A 23,525-nucleotide genomic window follows, 5' to 3' on the forward strand; every position below is an offset into this window, starting at 1 on the left:
AATGAACAAAGGGGGGAAAAGAGACAGAGGCAAACCAAGAAACAGGCTCTTAACTATAGAGAACAAACTGATGGTTATCAGAAGGTAGGTGGGTGGGGGGGATGGGTTAAATAGGTGATGGAGATTAAGGAGTGCAGTTGTCATCATGAGAACCCAGCGTTGTATGTAAGTGTTGAATCACTAAATTGTACACTTGAAACTAATATTACACTGTATTTTAACTAACTGGAATTTAAATAAAAACTTTTTAAAAAGTTCATGTACTTACAAATGCTTTTAATTATAAATATTTAAAATATATATAATAAAAAACAAATAACGAAAAATACAGGAGTAAGCTTCTGAATATCGTGTCACAGATTTCAAATGGCTTTCAAATGTATTTTCTCATTTCCTTCCAGTGATATACTATTTGCCAGAAAACAAGACTAAATTCTTATGAGTACATAGCCACTGCTATGTTTTGTTAACAAAGACAGTTAAATTCATGGCTTGATAATAACTATTAATTAACAAGTAATAAAAGTCAATAATTCATCTTGATGAATATTACAACTACATCATATTTGGTGAGTTTCATATTACTACTATGGAGTATTTGCAAAGAATCTCTGGCACAATTTCCATTATAATAAACATAACAAATATTAGTATAGAAGGTACAGCTTCCCAAGCTTCTCAGAGACATTATTGATTTGCCATTTTCAATATATTATCTCATAAATAGAATAGTTTGCTTTTTTTCTGTCTCTTCTACTTCATGTGCAAAATATTGCCAAATAGTAGGACAGGAGTAAGGTGCTAGTAGCAAATTTCCTTATTTTACTAAGATATAAATGAAATCATGAATCCAATTTAACTGTGTAATCATACTTGGTTCATATTTCCCATTTCCTTTTTTTGTAATACTCAGGTGCCTCAGATAAGATACACCTCTGATTGTGTTAAGCAGGAAAGATTCCATTAAAAAATAAATATGTCAGTTATAAAGTCCTGTTTCCCAAACATTTAACCTTGAAATTTAGTATTTACAATAAAATTCATTTCTCCAGATTACAAACTCACAAACATCCTTCAGAGAATCTAAATAGAGCATGTTAATTGATCCTTTAACTCCTAAAATATCTATTCTTCATCCTTACAATATAAGCTAATATAAGCACTAGCAACAAAAGCACCTCATTTTCTTTCTCTATTATTTTCTTCACTGAACCCCCCCCATACAAGTCAGGCACAGTTGATTACTGGGATTTGATTATATATTTATAAGAATGACTCATCTATGAATAAGCAGCAGGTTGTTACGTTCAGGATGGAATTTAAACAACACTGACTCTTAAAAGCAAGAGAGCTCACCACCAAGTGTGTACTCTGGGAGCAGTCTCCAAATCCAACCTATTCCCCTAAGCTACAGCCTTCAGCCACCTACTGGTCTTGCTATCCTTGACATCATTTGCTGTGCTGTAGCAGCACCCAATCACATGAGAGGTGCATGGGAAGGGATATGTAGCAAATACCTTACAAATCATCTCCTGCCTTTGTGTGATACCATGTGAGCTGCAAAGCATCTTTATATATGTCATTTGAGCCCCACAGAAAATTTTTGAAAATGATTGAGAGGAGAGACTATTATATACATCAGAATATGAGAAAACTGAAACTCAGTGGTTTAAATAATTTACCGAGTACAGCACTACTAGCTAAATAGAAGGGCTGATACTTGAACCTAGAATGTCAAACTTATAAGTCTTAGTGTTCTCTCTACTATCCCTCAAATGGGGATATCAGTGATTTTTAATGATATTTTACACATTTTGTTGCAATCATTTCAATTCTACCTTCGGAGATTAATGTACAATTAATTGCATATCACAAGCACAAGATTTGGTTGTCTGGACAAAAATACACTATTGTGACTCCAACCCTAACTGTCCAAAAATTCCTTCTCTGTCCCCCATATATGTGCATATTATGGAAAGTTCTGTATGTACGTATAAATGTATGAGAATTGACAGAACTTTCCATAATTAAAAAGAGAACTGTTAACAAAAACCTGGCTGAGTGGTATTTGAGTGTAGTAGCCCAGGTATATCAAGGAAGCCAAAGGAATAAAAAAGATTTAAAGTAATTGTGTTTATTCTTCAAATAGGAAAAGGCATTGGATATATTTTTTTAGTGGTCACTGATGAACTTGGAGTGGTAGAAGTGGAATTCAAACTGCAATCACTAGCAATAAAAATAATAATAGCCACAATTATTAAGCACCTACTCCATGCTACGAACCGCACTACCATTTATTTAATTTTAAACATAAAAATATAACATACATTATAATATATATACAAAAGAGGGCATATGTCATTAGTGTAGAGGTCAATGAGTTTTCCAGAACTGAACATGCCTATATAATTGTACCAAGATCAAAAAGTAGAACATTACTCACACTAACAACTTTTTAAAAGTATTTCATTCTTACAACAATTCAATGAGGTAGTTATTCTTGTTCCCATTTTTTAATATGAGAAAACTGGTTCAGAGATGTTCACATGTTCAAGATTACCCAGTTTGTAAATAATAGAGAGGGGTTTGGAGTATTTTCCTCTACCTGCAAAGTTCATGCCACACATGCTTTTTAAAAGTTTAACAACAATATGAAGGATAGATACAGGACTAAAATTTGAGTAACCAGTAGAGCTGAGGGAAGATTTGAAAGGAGATGATCCCTGAGGATAGTTGCAGACTAAGGGGAAGGAATTAGTGGAGAGGAAATGATCAAAGATACAAGAAAAAGAAAAGTTAGGTTGCTAAAGAAATGGGAGATACAGGGTTAACCAAGAAAAACAGAAACATGTTCTTTTACAACTGAAGGAAAGGAGAATGAAGATATGGGGAAATACTGAGATGGAGTAGAGATTGTAGAAGCAAGAGAGTCCAGCTGTATTAAGAATAGGAAGCACAAGGGTAAGGTGAAGTTTTAAGTATCGTTTCAGGCAAAACCCATGCTTTAATTAAAGTGAGACAGTGGAAGAAATATAATAATCAGCCAACATTTATTGAACACAAAATATTACAGGCACTCTTCTAAGTGATTTACATATTTTGACTCATCTAAGCCAATAAACAACTCTGTAATATAGGAACTAATGGTCTCCATATTTTATAGATCATGAAACTGAGGTTAAGTATCCAGCTTAAGTTCACATTAAAAAAACTAATAAGTGGTAGATTCAGAATTTGAACCCAAGCAATCTGGTTCCAGATTCCTTGCACGTAGATATGGAAGTGTTTGTTCACAAGAAAACAAGAGTATCAAACACACAATAGATGAGCTATCAGAAAAGTGGATGGGTGAGGTAGGAGGAGGGACATATGAATAAGTAGAATTTAATTCAATTAGGTATAGAGTCCTGAACTGAAGTCTCAGTATGGCACTTACCAGATGTGTTCTAGTAAGCATAGAGAATGTATAAATTATCCCAGTGAGAACTACTCTGCAGAAGGCCTATGTGCTACTAATTCTAGAAATCATTATTATGTGACTAAGTGTAGAATCTTTCATGTTTTGAAATCAAGAGCATTAATCTGAGATAAATCTCCCAATTCCTCTTTTTACCACCTTAACACCCTTGGTTTTTAAATCCTCCACCAGAAATAGAGTACATATGCAGGTTGTGAGAATCTCTGTATATAGTGTCAAATGAGGGACATGTAAAACACACATCAATCCTCAAATTCCCTGGTAGCTAATAGCCTGTCACATTGGGCAACATTTTCAATCCCTCCTATGGCTTAATACCCAAATGTAAAGGTCCAGAGAATGACAGATTGAATATCATTTGTGCTCATTAACAATTTACTGGTGGTTTATCAATTTCCTAGCCAAGAGATTGAGGCAGAGGACATTAAAGTTTCAGTATGATAAGTGGTAAAAGGAAAAATCTACCAGGAAAAGATACAGAACTTCAGATATTACATAAACAGAAAGGTGGGAAGTTGGGATTAAGACAGACTTGTCCTATTTCTCAACTTGACCAAACAGCCAGTCTTATGCTTTTGCTTTGCCATCCATCAATTTGTGCTCTTTCAAATTTCAGCACAATTCCTTCAAAAGAAAAGCTTGGTGTTTGCTCTGGCTTCTTTCCTGAGTAAATATGTTCTACTATCAGACAAATCAGATTCCCTCCTCAAAAACTACACTGCAAAATATTAAGGGAGAGAGGCTAATGTCAAAATAGCAAAGCTCAAAAATATCTGAAGGGAAATACATATAGCTTTGCTGAACACTTACCATACTTTGCAAGTCCAAATCCTGCAAAAATACTCCCCATCTATTTGTAAAGAAAGTTTCCAAATTTCTTAGTGGCTCAGTGTCATGAGAAAATACTATAATCACCATAGCAAAAGTAGTTACACATAAGGGAAAACTGGCTGCATTCTCAAAATTCTTTGTTCACTAAGGAAATGCCTTGATATCTATAATAACTTCAGAAACCACAAGTGTGTATGCATGGGGACAGCAGATACCTTATAGAATTTCAGTAATAGTACTTTTTCCTATTCTAAAGGCCAAGTGATTCCTGACCAAGAATATGACTTTACCTGTTTCTTTATTATACAAAATAGTGATTTGTCTGTTCAAATAAGATACTTAAAAAGTCTTTGACATGGTGCACTGATTTCTGAATGGACAGATTTAAAAAATACTTCATTGCATTATTATTTTTCTTGGTGGTTGTAAATGGAGGTTTGACTGTGTTGATTTATACTATATTGAAAATTCCTGCATTAGCCTGAAAAAAACACTAAGAGCCTTATATCCACTTGCTTCTGGAACTGGCAAATGAATCTTCTCAACCTTCATATCATCTAAAGTATTTCATGGGTCCAAGTGTCTGTTTTTCCTTTTAGAAACTCAAAAGTTTTATTCCTGCTTTATTGCTTAATTGTCTTTGTCAAGTCATTTAAAATTTCTGAGCCTCAATTTCTTCATCTGCAAATTTGGGCTAAGAGCACTTTAAAGTGCTGCTTTGAAGATCAAATTAGTGCTAATTTGAAAATCAAATTACATAATTTATGAGAAAATGTTTTGTATAGTAAATGTAAGGTGAATCATTTCATAGGAATACTACACAAACAAAAGTTTTTTTAAAAAAAAACTAGTTGCCCATTCTTGTTTAACAACATTAGAAAGAAAAAAAGGAAAACTTTGTTTTTCATATCATAAAACAAACATGACGGAATGACCTTTAATATTTTTTCTGCCTTTATACAAAGAGGAAACTGAACAGGGACATTTAGAAAGGAGTGTTCAACCCTGAATTGTCCCTCTCATGTACAAGCCCCTAATGAGCCTCATTAAGGAAAAGGAATAAACACACAGATAAGAGTAGATTGCTCATCACAGTCTAGTTTTTATACTGACCACCTGGCTGATGGTTTTTATAATAATTCAACATTTTGCAGTAGTAGTACTTGGCAGAAAAATACTGGCCTTCCTCGAGGGCCTGACAGTTTAACTGGCTACAGAGCTACAATTGGACTGCCTCAAATTACAATGCCATTTCAATTTTCTATTGAGAAAGAGGATGTAATAGAGGAAGGCACAGAAAGGCTAGAAATGAGCCTAGTGGCTGAGAACTCACATCACCTGTTTAATCATGACTGTACTATTTGTAAAATATCCTCATAAGTATCACACCTTAGTTCATGCCAGTGGCACATGGCATATGTTTTCAAGCATCCCAGGCCTATTTTGGACTGGAACAATAAATACTTCATTTTGTTTCTTTATTTGGATGGTAAGAAAAGCCTGGTAAAAACCTAAAAGAAAAGTACCTGTGCCTGAAATTGTGTTGTTAATTCTCTCTCTCTGTCTCTCTCAGTTAAAGGTATTCCATTACACCTGTGCCTCATTTTGCTACTGAGTCAAATCTATATTTTTGGTCTCAGTTATGACAGTGATATTGCTCTGTGCCCCTTTTTAGAATTCTAAAATTTTATTATTTACTATGGATGATCAAAGAGATAGGGTTTTAAGAGAACTGCAAACTCCTGAGCAATGCACATAAAAGGATACCATATTCTTACATTTATTATTTTGCTCACAATTTAAATTACTGTTTAAAAATGTTATACAAACTGAAGAGTTCACCATGCTGTAATAACACAAAGTAGCTGATTTAATGAAAAGAAAAAAAAATTGAAAGGGAGTCACAGCAAGCTTGTTTGATTGGAATGTTAATGAGATCCACTAACATCACCAGTATCTCTGCTCCCTCTTGGACCCTTCTTCATTTATGAGCCACTTTTAAATCAGGGAATTACATTTTAAGGAAAACCATTTACCCAAATTTAATTAATCTGAACGAGAATCAATGTAGCCCTCTTAGTCAGTTTACCAATTGAATTAATTAATTTTATTTTAATTTCTGTTTCTGGATCACCTAGTAGGAATACAGGGATCAAGGAATAATACCAATGAAAAATAAGTCACATTTATAAAAGAAGTGTTTATATATGAATAGTCATTTTGAAACATGCCTTTCTTCCCAACTGCTCTGCAAATAATCACTGGGATCAATCTGTACCAATTGGAATAACTGGCTTTATATGAAGTTATTACCAGAAGGGGCACAGTTGAAGTGCAGTCCATTTTATTTTCTAAACTCCAACTTGATAACCATATTAAAGTAAACATGTTAATGCTATCAATTTCAGGATAAAATTTGTTTTTATTTCTAACCACAATGTTCAATTATCTTTCATTAAATGTATTTTATAACACAAAACAACATTGCTAATCTACCCTAGGCCTGGGAATCATAAAAATTTGTTGAGATAGTATTTTATAAGTCATGTAATTGTCTTCCTGTATTCTATCTCTATTTTCAAATTAAGCTATGGGTAGGGAGGCAATATAAAGAACACATGCTGTATTTAAGAAATTTTGAGTTCAAACTCCAAGCTTAACATTAAGTTTCTAAGTAACCTTAGATCAGTCATTTAACCTCTCTGTGCCAGTCTGTGTTTCATCTCTAAAATAAGAGGTTTGCATTAGATTATTCTTTATGTGTAACATTCTATGTTTTTTGTTTCATTTTAAGGCTAAATGAAGTCAACAATCAAGCTATTTTAAATGATTATTTACCTCAGCACCCACCACAACCAACAAATGAAACTGGTTATATTTTTCTATTGTTATATGCCAAAAAATTGGACAACCTAGATGAAATGGATAAATACCTAGAAACAAAAAATCCTAAAACTGAATCAGGAAGAAATAGAAAATTCAAACAGACCAATTACTAGCAACAAAATAGAATCAGTAGTCAAAAAATTCTCAACAAAAAAAGTCCAGGACCAGATGGCTTCACGGAAGAATTCTATCAAACATTTGAAAGTTAATACCTATTTTTCTCAAACTATTCCAAAAAACAGAAGAGGAAGTAATGCTTCCAAATTCATTCTACAAAGCCAGCCATTACCCCAATATAGAAACAAGGTAAAGACACTGGAAAAAAAAAAAAAAGAAAAGGAAACTGTGGGCAGATATATCTGATGAACATAGATGCACAAATCCTCAACAAAGTATTAGAAAACTGAATCCAACAATATATCAAAAAATAATCTATCATGATCAAGTGGATTTATTCCAGAGATCACAAGTCAATCAACATAATATATCACATTACCAAGAGAAAAGATAAAAAACATATGATCATTTCAATAGATCCAGAAAAGGTGTTTGGAAAGTACAACAACCATTCACAATAAAAATCCTCAACAAAGTAAGTTTATAGGGAACATATCTCAACCTAATAAAAGCCATTTATGAAAAACCCACAGCTAACATCATCCTTAATGAGGAAAAACTGAGACCTTTTCCCCTAAGGTCAGAAACAAGACAAGGATGCCCATCCTCACCACTTTCATTCAACATATTATTGGAAGTCTTAACCACAGTAATCAGACTAAATAAATAAATAAATAATATCCAAATTGGTAAGAAGTAAAACTTTTACTATTTGCAGATGACAAGATATATATAAAAAGCCTAAAGACTCCACCAAAAAACTACTAGAATTGATAAATGAATTCAGCAAAGTTGCAGTATACAAAATTAATGTACAGAAATCTGTTTCTAAAGAATTATAGAATAAGTATGTTACCTACTTACCTATAGAATCCCCTTCTAGCACTTTTCCTCCCCTTGTTCCTTGATTCACGTTGGCATGACACTATGACAAAGAAGAAACCACATATCTATCACTACTTGGTTATCTCTGAGAGTGCCTCTGCTTCTAGGTCAGCTTCTATCCAGGAGGCTGTGAAATTCTCTGTCCTCAATAAGGCCCTTCTATTGTCATCACTGACCTTCACCATTGTTATATTGTTCACTGCACTGACCTTCACCATTGCTATATTATTCTCTGCAGTAATAATAACAGCAATAACAACAACAGTAGTAACTTTGAAAGTGTCAACATTGGGTACTTATTATTTGCCAGTCACTGGCTTGAAGACTTTGCATGCTTTATCTCATTTAACTCTCACAGAAAAAAAGATAGGTATGAATGTTTTCCCCTATCTCACAGATGGGGAAACTGAGACTTATAGAAGTTAAGTTACTTGCAAAAAGCAATATTTGGCAGAGCCAGGATTGAAACTGAGAAGGCCCAGGTCCAGAGCCATCATCCTTAGCCATCGGGTCATATTGAATACGCACTGTTATATCTAGCAATGTTTTAGGCACTAAGAGTGTGGGTTCATGAAAATATTTGAAAGAAGCTATGACCCCTATGATAAAAGAGCATGGAATGTGCAAATACACAGCTATGGGTAACATTATGGAATGCACTAAGTAGTTCAAACTTTTCAGGGTTAAATGCTATTGTAGTACATTTTTAAAGGAAAACACTTTATTAGAATCAGGGCATCACAAATCAGTGAAAAAAAGGAAGGATGATTCAATAAAATTTTATGAAACTATTATTTTAGCTAATTGGAAAAATAATAAAGGGGTATTATTATTCATATCTAATATCAAAATTCATTCTAAATGGATCAAATATTTCAGTAAAAAATATGTAATGAGAAAAATAAGGGTAAATATTTGTCGGATCTAAGATTAGTAAGGTCTTTTTAAGCATAAGAACTCCTGAAGAAGGCTGATGACAAAAGTTTGGTAAGTTTTTTATATGTAAAATGCCATAAACAACATTAAAAGTCAAATGATAAACTGATAAAAAATATTTACAAAAAATATAATGGATTAATATTTCATATAAAAATGTTCTTACATATCAATAATAAAATATTCTAATACATTAGAAAAAATATGAAGAGGCATTGAAAAAATGAAAAAAAATATAGGCCAATACATATACAAAGCAATTTAAATTCAATAATAACAGATATATTATTATGAAAACAATGAAATTGTGTTTTTTCTCTCTCTCTTTTTTTAAGAAACCCTATGCCATTGATGAAATAAACTGAAGATGACACACACACACAAAATGGAAAGATATTTCATGCTCATAGATTGAAAGAACAAATATTACCCAAAGCAATCTACACATTTAATGTAATGGATTGGAAGGACAAATATTATTAAAATATCTATACTACCCAAAGCAATCTATACATTTAATGCAATCCCTATCAAAAACCACCAGCGTTGTTGTTGTTTAGAAAAACAATCCTAAAATTTGTATGGAACCACAAAAGACCCCAAGTAGCCAAAGCAATCATGAAAAAGAAAATAAAACTGGAGGTATCACAATTCTAGTTTTCAAGTTATATTACAAAGCTGTAGTTATAAAAACAGTATGGTACTGGCACAAAAATAGACACATAGATCAATAGAACAGAATAGAGAACCCAGAAATAAGCCCAAAAATATGAGGTCAATTAGTCTTCCATAAAAGCAGAAAGAATATCCAATGGGAAAATGAATGTCTCTTCAACAAATGATGTTGGGAAAACTGGACAGTGACATGCAAGAGAATGAAACTGGATCACTTTCTTACATCATCCACACAGTAAACTCAAAATGGATTAAGGACCTAAATGTGAGACCTGAAACCATAAAAAATCCTAGAAGAGAGCATAGACAGTACTTTCTCTGACATTGGCTGTAACAACAACATTTTTCTAGGTATGTGTCCTGTGACAAGGGAAATAAAAGCAAAAATAAACTATTTGGTATTACATCAAAATAAAGTTTCTGCATAGTTAAGGAAACAATCAACAAAACTAAATGGCAACCTACTGAATGGTAGTAGATATTTGCAAATGATAAATCCAATAAAGTGTTAGTATGCAAAATATATAAAGAATTTATAAAACTCAACACCCAAAAACCAAATAATCCCATTAAAAAATGGGCAGAAAACATGAACAGACATTTCTCCAAAGACATCCAGATGGCCAACAGACACATGAAAAGATGCTCAACATCATTCATCATCAGGGAAATGCAAATCGAAAGTACGAGAGATCATCTCACACCTGTCAGGATGACTAAAACCAAAAACACAAGAAAGGACAAGTGTTGAAGTGATGTGGAGAAAAGGGAATCCTCGTGTACTGTTGGTGGGAATGTAATCTAGTGCAGCCATTGTGGAAGACAGTATGGAGGTTCATCAAATGCTAAAAATAGAACTGCCCTATAATCCAGTAATCATGCTACTGGGTATTTACCCCCAAATTACAAAACACTAGCTTGGAGGGTTACATGCATCCTATGTTTATAGCAGCAATATGTACAATAACCAAATTATGGAAGTAGCTCATGTATATATCAGTAGATGGATGGATAAAGAAGAGGTGACATATATAGATATATCTTTATATAAATAAATAAATAATAAATAAATAAATAAATAAATAAATAAATAAATAAAATAATGCTGGTAGTATTTTGATAAGGAATACATTAAATGTGTAGATTGGTTTTAATATTTGTTCTTCCAACCCATGAGCATGAAATATCTTTCCATTTCTTTATGTCATCTTCAAGTTACTTCATCAATGCTTTATAATTTTTGCAGCACAGGTATTTCACCTCTGGATAAGTTTATTCCTTGGTATTTTATTTATTGATGAGTTCTTTGATGTGACTGGTACGCTTAGGTTATACTCTGATATTATGGTCAACACCTATTTAGTCATGATACTGGTGTCTAAAGGTAGCATGAATAATTGAAATCAATCCACAGATTGTCTTAAACCCTATTTCACTTCTCCTATTAAATATTTTCCCATGGGAACTAATAAGTAGTAAAATGGAATGTATAAATTCTTACCTGCCCAGGGTTCAGGGGACAAAAAAGGAGCAAAAACAGGAGAAGAAAGGAGAAAACAATAATTTGTATAGCTCAGAACCTGTATAATTAATCCTTAACCCAAGTTGACTGTTGTTAGCAACATTTAAAAAGAAATCCTGTAACTACTTATTAAATGCATTTCCTGTTATAATAGGTACATTATAATCAATATGTAAAAATTGCCTTGACCACATATAGCCAATGCTTCTTAGAATGAATGTACCTTCTAAATAAGCTTAGCATCCAGTTGCAGCCTTTACTTAAACAATCAATTAAAATTGAACAAAATACAAGGGTGCCTGGGTGGCTCAGATGGTTAAGTGTCTGTCTTCGGCTCAGGTCATGGTCCTGGGGTCCTGGGATCGAGCCAGTCTGGCTCCTGGCTTGGCAGGGAGCCTGCTTCTCCCTCTCCCTCTGCCTCTCCCCTGCTCATGCTATCTCTCTCTCTCTGTATCTCTCTGTCTCAAATGAATAAATAAAATCTTAAAAAAAAAACAACAATTGAACAAAATACAGTATATGCAGCTTTATTCTACTTACATGTACCTGAGACACAAAAACGTGCCTAATAAATACCTGGTAATTTTGTTAAGTTGTTGCTATGAATTATCAATAGAATATGATGTATTCTGCTAAAAGCCTTTGAATCAGTCCTCCCTAATGAAGCATCCCCTCATCACTTTAGCTTTTATTTCCATCATGATTACACAGGGATATATGTATTTGAGACTCTGATCAAATGTTCTTTAATCACTATATATATGTCTATATGCAAATTATTTTATTTATAGAAAATAAAGAAACAGAAATCTCACCACCATCAATACTAGTGAAACCTGATTATAATAATCAAATACCAGACTGACTGCCAGAGTTTACCAGCCTTAAACCCAGAATTGAATTTCTTTTTTTTTTTTTTAAGATTCTATTTATTTATTTGTCAGAGAAAGAGAGTTTGAGCACAAGCAGGGGGAACAGCAGTCAGAGGGAGAAGCAAGCTCCCCGCTGAGCAAAGAGCCTGATGCAGGACTCCATCCCAGGACCCTGGGATCATGACCTGAGCCGAAGACAAACACTTAACTGACTGAGCATCCCCATAATTGAATTTCTTATTATATACCTATGATATTCTGAAAATGGCTGTTTTTTTTTCACAGTTGACTGTAGATCTTAAATAAATGTAATTTACCCAAAGGAGCAGCCATAATATATCAGGAAAAGAAAGGGTTTCTAATCAGTCTTTGGCATTCCAATATATTTAAGAGGTAAAGCCTAGCCAGTGGATGAGTCTGAGGCAATTCCTATGAAGACAGTAGATATCACTTGAATACCAGAAATACTCTATAGAGTTTCTTTTTTAATTTAAATTCAATTAGCCAACATACAGTATATCATTAATTTCAGATATACTGTTCAATATAGAGTTTCATCTTGGTTAGTAATGAAATAGCCATCTGACAAATGCAAGCAGTAAAGTGGCACTAATCAGGAAAATTACAGGGAAGTTACTTCTTGTCCTTCTGCTAAGTGAAAGACTAAAGCACTATGATACTACTTAAGCTTTTAAATGACATTCCTTGTAATGAAAATGCACAATATAAAGGCTTAGTGAGATAAAATGTAAATATTTTAAAACATAGTTTTATGACTTTTTTTTCAGAGTTGGAAAATATATCCTGGGCTACGTGTAGAGCCAGTACCCCTGAGATAGTTATAAGTCCCTAAAATAGGCATATAAATTTAGTAATAAACGATTGTCAGGTTATGTGTGCTTTCATCCATATTTGCATACCTACTGGTTACCACAGTAGACATTCTCAAATTGTCTTATTTAACAATTAACTTGCAAAAGCATGTAAGAACATTGGAAAATGCAAGAGTCTTACACTGGTAAATATTTCTCCCACTATATTAACAAAATATTAAGAATAATAACATGGACAGCCTAATTAAATATGAAGAAACAGAATTTATTATGTGGAGATGACAAACTAATCATCTGTAGAGAAATATATAGGTAGTTCCCCAAAACAAACACATTAGCCAAGATTTAATTAAATTTGCTTCAAAGGTATTAGTGCAGATTTGAAAAGTAATAAGTGTTATTTAATTTGTCAACTGGATTTTATCACTCTAGGCTTTGACTCAGTCTTTATTGTCATTATATATTTTCTTTTTGCTCACTTTCCCTATACAATTTTGAAAAAGACTTGTATTAACAATATTTTTGGCATTTGATACACCTTATTTTTTGCCAGAGGTCTTGTTTCTATCTGAAGTAGACTCTCCAGGAATGGAAACTCAAAATCTGCATTTTAGGAAATTTCCCAAATGATAATAATGTTTCCTAAATATAATGTTTCCTAAATATAAACCCACTGAGTTAGTTGGTCACATCCAAATAAAGATAAACTTCATCATGTGTCTTCTAATCTCTAATGGTGGAAATTACAATTACTTCTGGCAGGCAAGATTTTTGACATGCTACTATCTTGTCCTATTGACTGTATCTTTCCCAGAGTAGCCTTGGTATCTGGGTTTTGGAGAGAGACATTACAGCACAAATATAACAGCAGTATTCAATATAAATTCAACAGTATTATATAAATAACATTTATTTATTTATTATTTATATAATCATTGCATAAATAATTTCTATAATAAATAAATAAGAGTTATAATGTAAATTATATAATGAATAAATTAGCATTATATATTATACACTATTATATAAATTGTTTATATAATAAAAACAATAAATATAATAGCAGTCTTCCTCCTCTATGCTCCTGCCCCAAGCAATCAAACAAGAAAAAGAAATAAAAGTCATCTGAATTGGTAAGGAAGAACTAAAACTGTCACTATTTGCAAATGATAGATACTATATAGAGAAAACCCTAAAAACTCCACCAAAAATTATTAAAACTGATAAGTGAATTCAATAAATTTCAGGAGAGAAATTTAATGTACAGAAATCTGTTGCATTTCTATACACTAATAATGAAGTAGTAGAAAGATAAATTAAGAAAACAATCCCATTTACAATTACACCAAAAATAATAAAATACCTAGGAATAAATCAAACCAAATATTTGAAAGACTTATACTCCAAAAACTATAAAAGACTGATGATAGAAATTGAAGATGACACAAACAAATGGAAAGATAATCCATGCTCATGGATTGGGAGAACCAATACTGTTAAAATGTTCATACTGCCCCCCAAAATGTAAGACTTTAATGCAATTTCTATCAAAATCAGTCACAGAACCAGAACAAATAATACTAAAATTTGTATGGAACAACACAAGACTCCAAATAGTCAAAGCCATTTTGAAAAAGAGGAACAAAACTGGAGGTATCACTATCCCAGATTTCAAGATACATTACAAAGCTGTAGTTATCAAAACAGTATGGTATTAGAGAGTACTATGGTAAGCAAAATACACCTGTCAGAGAAAGACAAATACCATACGATTTCACTCATATGTGGAATTTAAGAAACAACAAATGCACAAAGAAAAAAAGAAAGAGAGAGAGAAACAAACAAAGAAAGACTTTTATCTATAGAGAACAAGCTGGTGGTTACCAGAGGGGAGGTGGGTGAGGGGGATGGTTTAAATAGGTGGTGGGGACTAAGGACTGCTCTAGCTGTGATGAGCACTGGGTGTTATATGGAAGTGCTGTATCACTATATTATACATCTGAAACTAATATTACACTATATGTTAACTAACTGCAGTTTAAATAAAAACTTTTAAAAAAAGAAACAGGCAAGGACATTAAAACAGTTCTAACTGAATTTCTGTTCTAAAAGTTACATAAGTACATGAAATATAAAGAAAAAGTAAAATGTCAGAGATGAAGGATAGAAATGAATAGAGATGAAAAAGGTACAAATTTCCAATTATAAAATAAGTAAGTCATGGGGTAGTAAGTACAGGATAGTGGCTATAGTTAATACTATTGTCTTGCATGTATTAAAATATCTGGAAGAGTGGATCTTGAAACTTATCATCATGAGAAAAAGTTATAGCTATGCATGGTGGATGGATGTTAACTGGACTTATTGTGGTGATCATTTTGTAATAATACAAATATTGAATTACTGCATTATACACCTGAAAATAATATAATGTTATGTCAATTATACTTCAATTTTTTTTTAAAAGTTAAAAAAAGAAATTTTAAAATATTTTTTTAAAAAACAAATATATCCATGATACCTATCACCAGGCATGTGTTGTGATGAGCACTGGGTGTCATACACAACTAATGAATCATTGAACACTACATCAAAAACAAATGACGTACTATATGTTGGCTAACTGAACATAACAACAACAACAACAACAAACAAATATATCCTATGATGGAAAAACATTTACTTGACATTAAACAATTCCTGTAATGCATTTTTTTCTGTTATATTCAAGAATTAAATAGTTAGCTTATATTTTTATATAATTCTACCAGATGATCAGACTGTCTTTCCTTCTTTCCATTTATCCATTTGTGATAGATTGACTTATTTGTCCCAATTATTCACTCTCCTATAAATAGAATTCTATATCCACACCTTTGCCTCAAGGTAAGTGTATTTGTCTGATCTTTGACCTTGGATTTAACCACATGGCTTGCTTTGGCCAACTGGATTTTAACAGTCAAGATACAAGCAGACTTGAGATGTGTCTGCCCAGGTTTTATTGGCTCTTTTGTACTTCTGCCATTACCGTGAAGAAAACATACACTGTAACCACTGCTCCTCCAATCTGAGCAGCAAGGTGAAACCTAAGGAGTAACTGACAGACCTGCAGGCTGTAGAAAAACCTTCCTCAACTGACCCACAGAAATATGAATGAGAAGTAAGTGTTTATTTTTTAGTACCACTGATATTTTGTGATTTTTTTTTAAACAACAATAGATGACTGATACAGTGTTCATCCATCCATTCATCCATTCTATTATCAGTATATGCACCAATTGAGATGTCTGGAGTGATGTCTATCAAATGTTAACAATGGTTGCTTCTGAGTGGTATATTATAATTTTAAAAAGTACATTATTCGTTTATGCATTATTTGAATGTTTATAAAGGTAAAGTCTAATTGCTACAAAATTATAGTTATTATTCCTTCAAAAAGTAGGAACAATATTAGGAAAAGTAAATAAGAATGATGTTAAGAAATACTCTATTTTTTAGGAAATATTTTTTCTGAGAAAAATTAGAAATTATTTCTTATTATCTCTAGTTTATTGGTATGTATCTAAGAGTTTCATGCACATACATAAACTTTTATTGCATTAATTATGTGAAACAACTTTCATTTTGCTATCAAATTCCATATATGTAAATATAAGGTACATTAAAAGCCAACCCACTGGGATAACTAACTGCTAAATTTGGAGATATGCTAATCTCCTATAACTTATTAAATGTTTTATTTGATGCATCTTTTCAGTGTGATGTACTTCTTATTACAACTTCCATAAAAAGTGATACATTCCATATCACATATATAACACAATATTTAATAAAATGAAAAAGTGAGGTAGATTTTAAACAATGGGCAGGGGAGGAGGCAAGATGGTAGAAGAGTAGGGGACCTTATTTCATCTGGTCCCTTGAATTTCACTGGTATCTATCAAACCATTCTGAACACCACAAATTCAACCTGAGATGTAAGAAAATATATCAGGAAGTCTACAAGTAGAAGTGTGACTGCTTTTTGCAAGGTAGGAAGTGTGGAGTCATGAATCTGTGGGGAGATATCAGAAGATAAATGGAGGGGGAGAGGGAGCCTCCATAAGCTGGCTACTGGAAAGTGATATAACACTGGAGAGCAAAATCAGAACCCTTAGAAATCTGCTCCAGTGAGAGACATCCATTTCTGAAAGGGGCTCAGGGGATGAAAAGAGCAGAATTCTAGTTTGGTCATTGTGGTCTCAGGATCTGAGGAGACACAGAACTAATTGGGTGCCTGAACCAGTAGAGTGCCCAAGCAAGGGAGCAGGGAAACTGGTCACAGTCAGCAAGCCCAAGAGGGGACTCTTAGCTCGGGTCACCATAAACCATGAGCTGGGGCAGTTGGGTGACTACTCTTTGCCTGAGCACCCTGAAAAGAACTGGAATAAGCAGGCCTGGCCATTTACCATCCCCTGGGAGGGGTGAAATGGCTGCACCCACGACCAGGCAACAACTCTCAGGGCGGTGGCGGTCCCAGAAAGGAGAGTAGGGCAACACCCATTACTCCCCCCAGAGCAGAAGAGTGGGTACATTCACGAGCCCACAACCACTCTCAGTTCCTGGGCACACAAAGGGCAGTGACACGGGTCCCTCAGACTCCCCCTAAGAGGATTGCAATGGGCAAGCACTGCAAGAGTCTGCGGAGTTTGAGACACACAAAAGTGAAAACTGTTTGTCCCAGAGGGTTTATTGAAGAGGGGGGACCATGATTTCTGAGCAATGGGCCACAGATCCAGTTTCGGCCATATTTACTCTGATCCTCTAAAGAAGCATAGAAAGCCTCCAGGGAACAAAAGCCACACAGAGGGCCAGCTTCCACTGAGCTCACCCCTTGACAAGGAGTGGGGCAACTACACCCAGGCAAAGACACCTGAGAAGCAGCACAGCAGGCCCCTCCTTCAGAAGACAAACTGGAAGAACAGGTGAACAACAATTGTATGGATCCCACAAGACTGTAAAACTACACTGCCAGGGAAAATAGTATATTCAGCTCCAGGTGTTTTCTCACGATTCATTTATCGTTCAGTCTAAAATTTTCCATTTCTTTTTTTTTACCTTTTTCCCATTTCAACTAGAGTCTTATGGTACCAACTTATGTTTTTAAGTTGGTTTTTAACTTTTATTTTTTACATCTACATTTTATAGACATATGCTTCATTTTAGTCCTTTTTACACTCTATTCAATTAATATATATAAAATACATTATATTATATACATAAATAATATATAATATATATATAAAGTTTTGCTTTCTTTGTAAATTTGGAATGTAGTGTCTTTTAACACACAGACCAAAATTCAATCAGGAACAAGAGGATCACCCTGCTTTGTCCACCCTGAGAGATTATAGTCTCTCCCCCTGCCCTTTTTTGTTTCATTTTGGTTTTGTTTGCTTTTCTGTTGTGGTTTCTGACCTCTTCAGATTTGTCTAGGGTGTATTTTGTTTGGGTCGTGGTTGATATTTTGGACTCTGCTTACTTGCTCATCCATACTTCTCTGGGCAAAATGACTAGAAGGAGGAATTCACAACAAAAGAAAGAACCAGAGGCAATGTTCTCTGCCACAGAGCTAATGGATATGGATATAAGTAAGATGTCAGAGATGGAATTTCAGGATAGCAATTATAAATTTATAGTTAGGCTTGAAAAAAGCATAAATGACAGTACATAATCTCTAAGGGTATAAATGAGATCTAATCAGGTCAAACTTTAAAATGTTATGAATGAAATGCAGTCTAAATTGAATGCTCTAACAGCTAGGGTCAGTGAGGCAGAAGAGAGAATAAGTGATCTAGAGGACAGGCTGATGGAAAGGAAGGAAGCTGAGGAAAAGAGAAAAGACACTCAGAGCCCATGAAGAAAGACTTCCAGAATTTAATGATGTCCTGAAAAGAAAAAATGTCAGAATTATTAAGGTGCCTGAGGGAGTGGAGAGAGAGAAAGGGCCAGTATATTTGAGAAAATCATGGCTGAGAACTTCCCTAATCTGGGAAAAGAACAAGCATTCATGTCCAAGAAGCAGAGAGGACACCTCCCCAAATCAGTAAAGTAGATCAACATCCCAACATATAATAATGAAGCTTGCAAATCTTAGAGAAAAAGAAGCTATCATAAGAGCAACTAGGGAAAGAAGGTTCCTTATGTACAAAGGGAGAACATCAGAATAACATCAGACCTGTCCAAAGAAACCTGGCAGTCTAGAAAGGGCTGGCATGATATATTCAGGATACTAAATGAGAAGAATATGCAGCCCAGAATACTTTATCCAGCAAGGCTGTCATTCAGAATGGAAGGAGAGATGCAGAGCTTCCAGGACAGGCCGAAACTGAAAGAATATGTGACCACCAAGCCAGCCCTGCAAAAAATATTAAAGGGGATTCTGTAAGCGAAGAGAGACCCAGGAGAAATATAGATCAGAAATTAACAGAGACAATCTACAGAAACAGGGACTTTACAGGCAATACAATGGCACTAAATTCATATCTTTCAATAGTTACTCTGAATGTAAATGAGCTAAATGCTTCAATCAAAAGACACGGTATCAAATTTGATAAAAAAAAAAAGCAAGAATCATCCATATGCTGCCTATAAGAGACTCATTTTATTTTATTTTTTAAAAATTTTATTTATTTGACAGAGAAAGAGCAAGCACAAGTAGAGGGAGCAGCAGGCAGAGAGAGAGGGAGAAGCAGGCTTCCTGTTGAGCAGGGAGCCTGATGTGGGGCTTGATTCCAGGACCCTGGGATCATGACACAAGCCCAAGGGAGCCAATTAACTGGCTGAGCCACCCAGGCATCCTTACAAGAGACTCATTTTAGACCTAAAGACACCTCCAGACTGAAAGCGAGGGGGTGGAGCCTCCGGACTTCTCTGGAGCTAGCAGCCACCAGACCAGGGGCCCTGGCCAGGTGCTTAGCAGACTACCATAGACTCTGTGTCAAACCAGCAGTTTGCAGGTGGCTGCACCAAGATGCCTAGGAGGTGCCGACAGATGCCGCCCTAGCAGCAGAGGAGCTGCAGCTGCTGCTTGGTGTCTGTAAGTGGTTCAACGTGTGCATGGGGTTTGGCTTCCTATCCATGACCGCCCATGCCAGGGTCATGCTTGACCCCCCATGAATGTCTTTTTGCACCAGAGCAAGCTGTACATGGAGGGCTTCTGGAGCTTGAAGGAGGGTGAGGCAGTGGAGTTCAGCTTTAAGAAGTCCGCTAAGGACCTAGAGTTTATCAGGGTCACCGGCCCTGATGGGGTGTTTTGTATTGGGAATGAGAGGTGGCCCAAAAGGAAGAACACGCAGAAGCACAGATCAAAGGGAGACAGGTGCTACAACTGTGGAGGTCTAGACCACCATGCCAAGGAATGCAAGCTGCCATCCCAGCCCAAGAAGTGCCACTTCTGCCAGAGCATCAGCCATATGGTGACCTCCTGTCTTCTGAAGGCCCAGTAGGCCCCCAGCTCACAGGGAAAGCCAGCCTACTTTCAAGAAGAAGAAAGAAGAAGAAGAAGAAGAAGAAGAAAAAGAAGAAGAGGAAAAGAAGAAGAAGAAGAAGAAGAAGAAGGAGAAGAAGAAGAAGAAGAAGAAGAAGAAGAAGAAGAAGAAGAAGAAGAAGAAGAAGAAGAAGAAGAAGAAGAAGAAGAAGAAGAAGAAGAAGAAGAAGAAGAAGAAGAAGAAGAAGAAGACGAAGAAGAAGAAGAAGAAGAAGAAGAAGAAGAAGAAGAAGAAGAAGAAGAAGAAGAAGAAGAAGAAGAAGAAGAAGAAGAAGAAGAAGAAGAAGAAGAAGAAGAAGAAGAAGAAGAAGAAGAAGAAGAAGAAGAAGAAGAAGAAGAAGAAGAAGAAGAAGAAGAAAGAAGAAGAAGAAGAAGAAGAAGAAGAGATACATAGCCCTGCCCTACTCCCAGAGGCCCAGAATTGAGCTACCATGGGTGGGGGCAATTCTTCTGTCATCAGGAAGTTTTGAGGAGCAGGCATCAATCGGCAGAGTGGAGAAAGTGGGGACAAGGTGGGTAGGGCAGCAGCTGGCTCTGCCATGCATCTCACGCTGGGGTCCACATCATCACCCCCTCTTCCCTCTTGGCACAGGGTAGGGGGGAAGGGGTGAGGCCAGTGATCTCCAACAGTGTTTTATCCATATGCTCAAGAGGGTTCTGGAGAAAATCCCTCCCTGTGTGCTTTATCTGAGTCTCCACCCCCAGATCTCCAGGTTTTGAAAGTGGCCTGGAAAGGGAATTTATTTTCCTTTCAAAGAAGGGTATGTAATAATAATTTCACCCATGCCAGAATGTAGAGATTTAAGCATGAGACCAGACTGGTGGGCCCAACCCACAAACCACTACATTCTGTGGTAGGTAGTCTCTCAGGGGTAAGGCAGGTTTTTTCCACATCTTGTCTCATAACCTGCTGTTGGGATATAGGGTGCTGAGGACTGTCTCAAGCAATGGGTTGTGACAGTAGCCACAGGATTGTTGGGGGAACAGCTACAGACCTACTGCTCCGAAGCTGACTTCCACCCCGTTCTGGGCCAATAGAATTTTATTTATTTGTTCCCATGGAAAACCACACCTCAGGCCCCACTTTCTCCAGGATGCCAACTGCACTAGCTGTGTGCAAATGACGTATCTTGTGCATTTTAACTTTGTTTTCTTAATATAAAAATTCTGGTTTTGTAAAAAAAAAAAAAAAAGAAAGTGAAGGGGTGGAGAACAATTTATCACACTAATGGACTTCAAAAGAAAGCTGGGGTAGCAATCCTCATATCAGACAAATAAGATTTTAAGCCAAAGATTGTAGTAAGAGATGTAGAGGGACAATATACCATACTTAAATGGTCTATCCAACAAGAAGATATAACAGTTATAAATATTTATGCACCCAACATGGGAGCATCCAATTTATAAACCAATTAATAACCAAAGTAAAGAAACACACTGATAATAATACATTAATGGTAGGGGACTTCAACACCCTCCTCACAGCAATGGACAGATCATCTAAGAAGATCAACAAAGAAACAAGGGCTTTCAATGACACAATGGACCAGATGGACTTAACAAATATATACACAGAATGTTGCATCCTAAAACAACAGAATACTCATTATTTTCCAGAATAGACCACATACTGGGTCACAAATCAGGTATCAACTGATACCAAAAGATTAAGATTATTCCTTGCATATTTTCAGAACATAATGCTTTGAAACTGGAACTCATTCACAAGAGGAAATTTGGAAGGAACTCAAACACTTGGAGGTTAAAGAGCATCCTGCTAAAGAATGAATGGGTCAACCAGGAAATTAAAGAAATGAGTGTTCCCATTGCCCTACATTCCCTTCAAAAATTGTTAGTATTTGTTATTTGCTCAGTTTGGGTATTAGCAATATCCAGCAATACTGAGCATAGTCTGGAGTGACCCCTTCCCCTTCCTCCAAAATATGAAGTTGAATCACAGCCACAGCCACTGTGGAAGGTGTCTTCTGGCCCCATCTTCCCAGAAGGGCTGGACACAACTCCAGGAAGATTTGTGGACCACAACATTTGAGCTAAGAGGTGGGTGGCTATAGCCAATAGTGTGCAGAGCAAAGTCAGTTGCTTAGTTGATCAAGGAACTTGGGGTTTGAGTCAACTTGAATTAAGACAACAAAATTATTTACCAGTTTTAGAGATGTTTCTCTCACTACACCTGGGCAGAGAATCTACCTTGTATCCCTACTCATCACTGAATACAGCCTATAGCTTCTTTGACTAGGGATCTTTACCATAGCACATAAAAAGCTGTATAACTACTTAATATCCCTACATACAGTGGCACTAAAATGGAGAGCACAGCCTGTGGCTTCCCTCACCTGCAGAACAAAACCAGTGGCCTTACCTGACCAAGGAAGTTGGTGCACACTCTGGCCTGATTAAGATCCTTAAACAATGAGCTATACAGGCCTTGGGTCCCATCCTGCTGCCCTACCAGGCCAAGGAAGTTAATTCGTAGCCCCACTTACTATATTAATATAGTAGTCAGTTCTAACCATCTAATAGGACTGACCAGAAAATCCAGGCAACCATGGAGCCCATACTAGAACCTTACTTAGGTACAGAACCAAGGCAGCAGTCCTATCTAACTCTTCTCAGCCAGCAGCATATTCTGCCATCTCTGTCCTCAGAGCTCAAGGTGTTGCCTCACCAAAAATAGGTCATAATTGCAAGCCACAACTGCCCCAGGACATTCTCAGCAGATACAATCAAAATCCCAAACTGTGCTACCTGGTGAAAAACTGTCTCTGCCAAAGTAAAATAGTAAAGTTGGAAGATGAACATGATTACTCAAATGAGCAGACACCAATGTAAGGAATCAAGGATCATGGAAATCCAAGTAAATACAGCACCACCAAAGGAAACTAATAAAGTTCCAATAATTAGCCCTAAAGAAATGGAGACCTGTTAACTATCAGACAAATAA

At 35.5% G+C, this 23,525-nt stretch overlaps 1 pseudogene; it reads left to right on the plus strand.

Moving 5' to 3' along the window:
• Window positions 1–20,988, plus strand: part of LOC113930436 — a 30,300-nt pseudogene extending 9,312 nt beyond the window's left edge.
• Window positions 20,989–23,525: the final 2,537 nt, after the last annotated feature.

This window comes from Zalophus californianus, chromosome X, assembly GCF_009762305.2.
Source record: "Zalophus californianus isolate mZalCal1 chromosome X, mZalCal1.pri.v2, whole genome shotgun sequence".
Taxonomy (NCBI): domain Eukaryota; kingdom Metazoa; phylum Chordata; class Mammalia; order Carnivora; family Otariidae; genus Zalophus; species Zalophus californianus.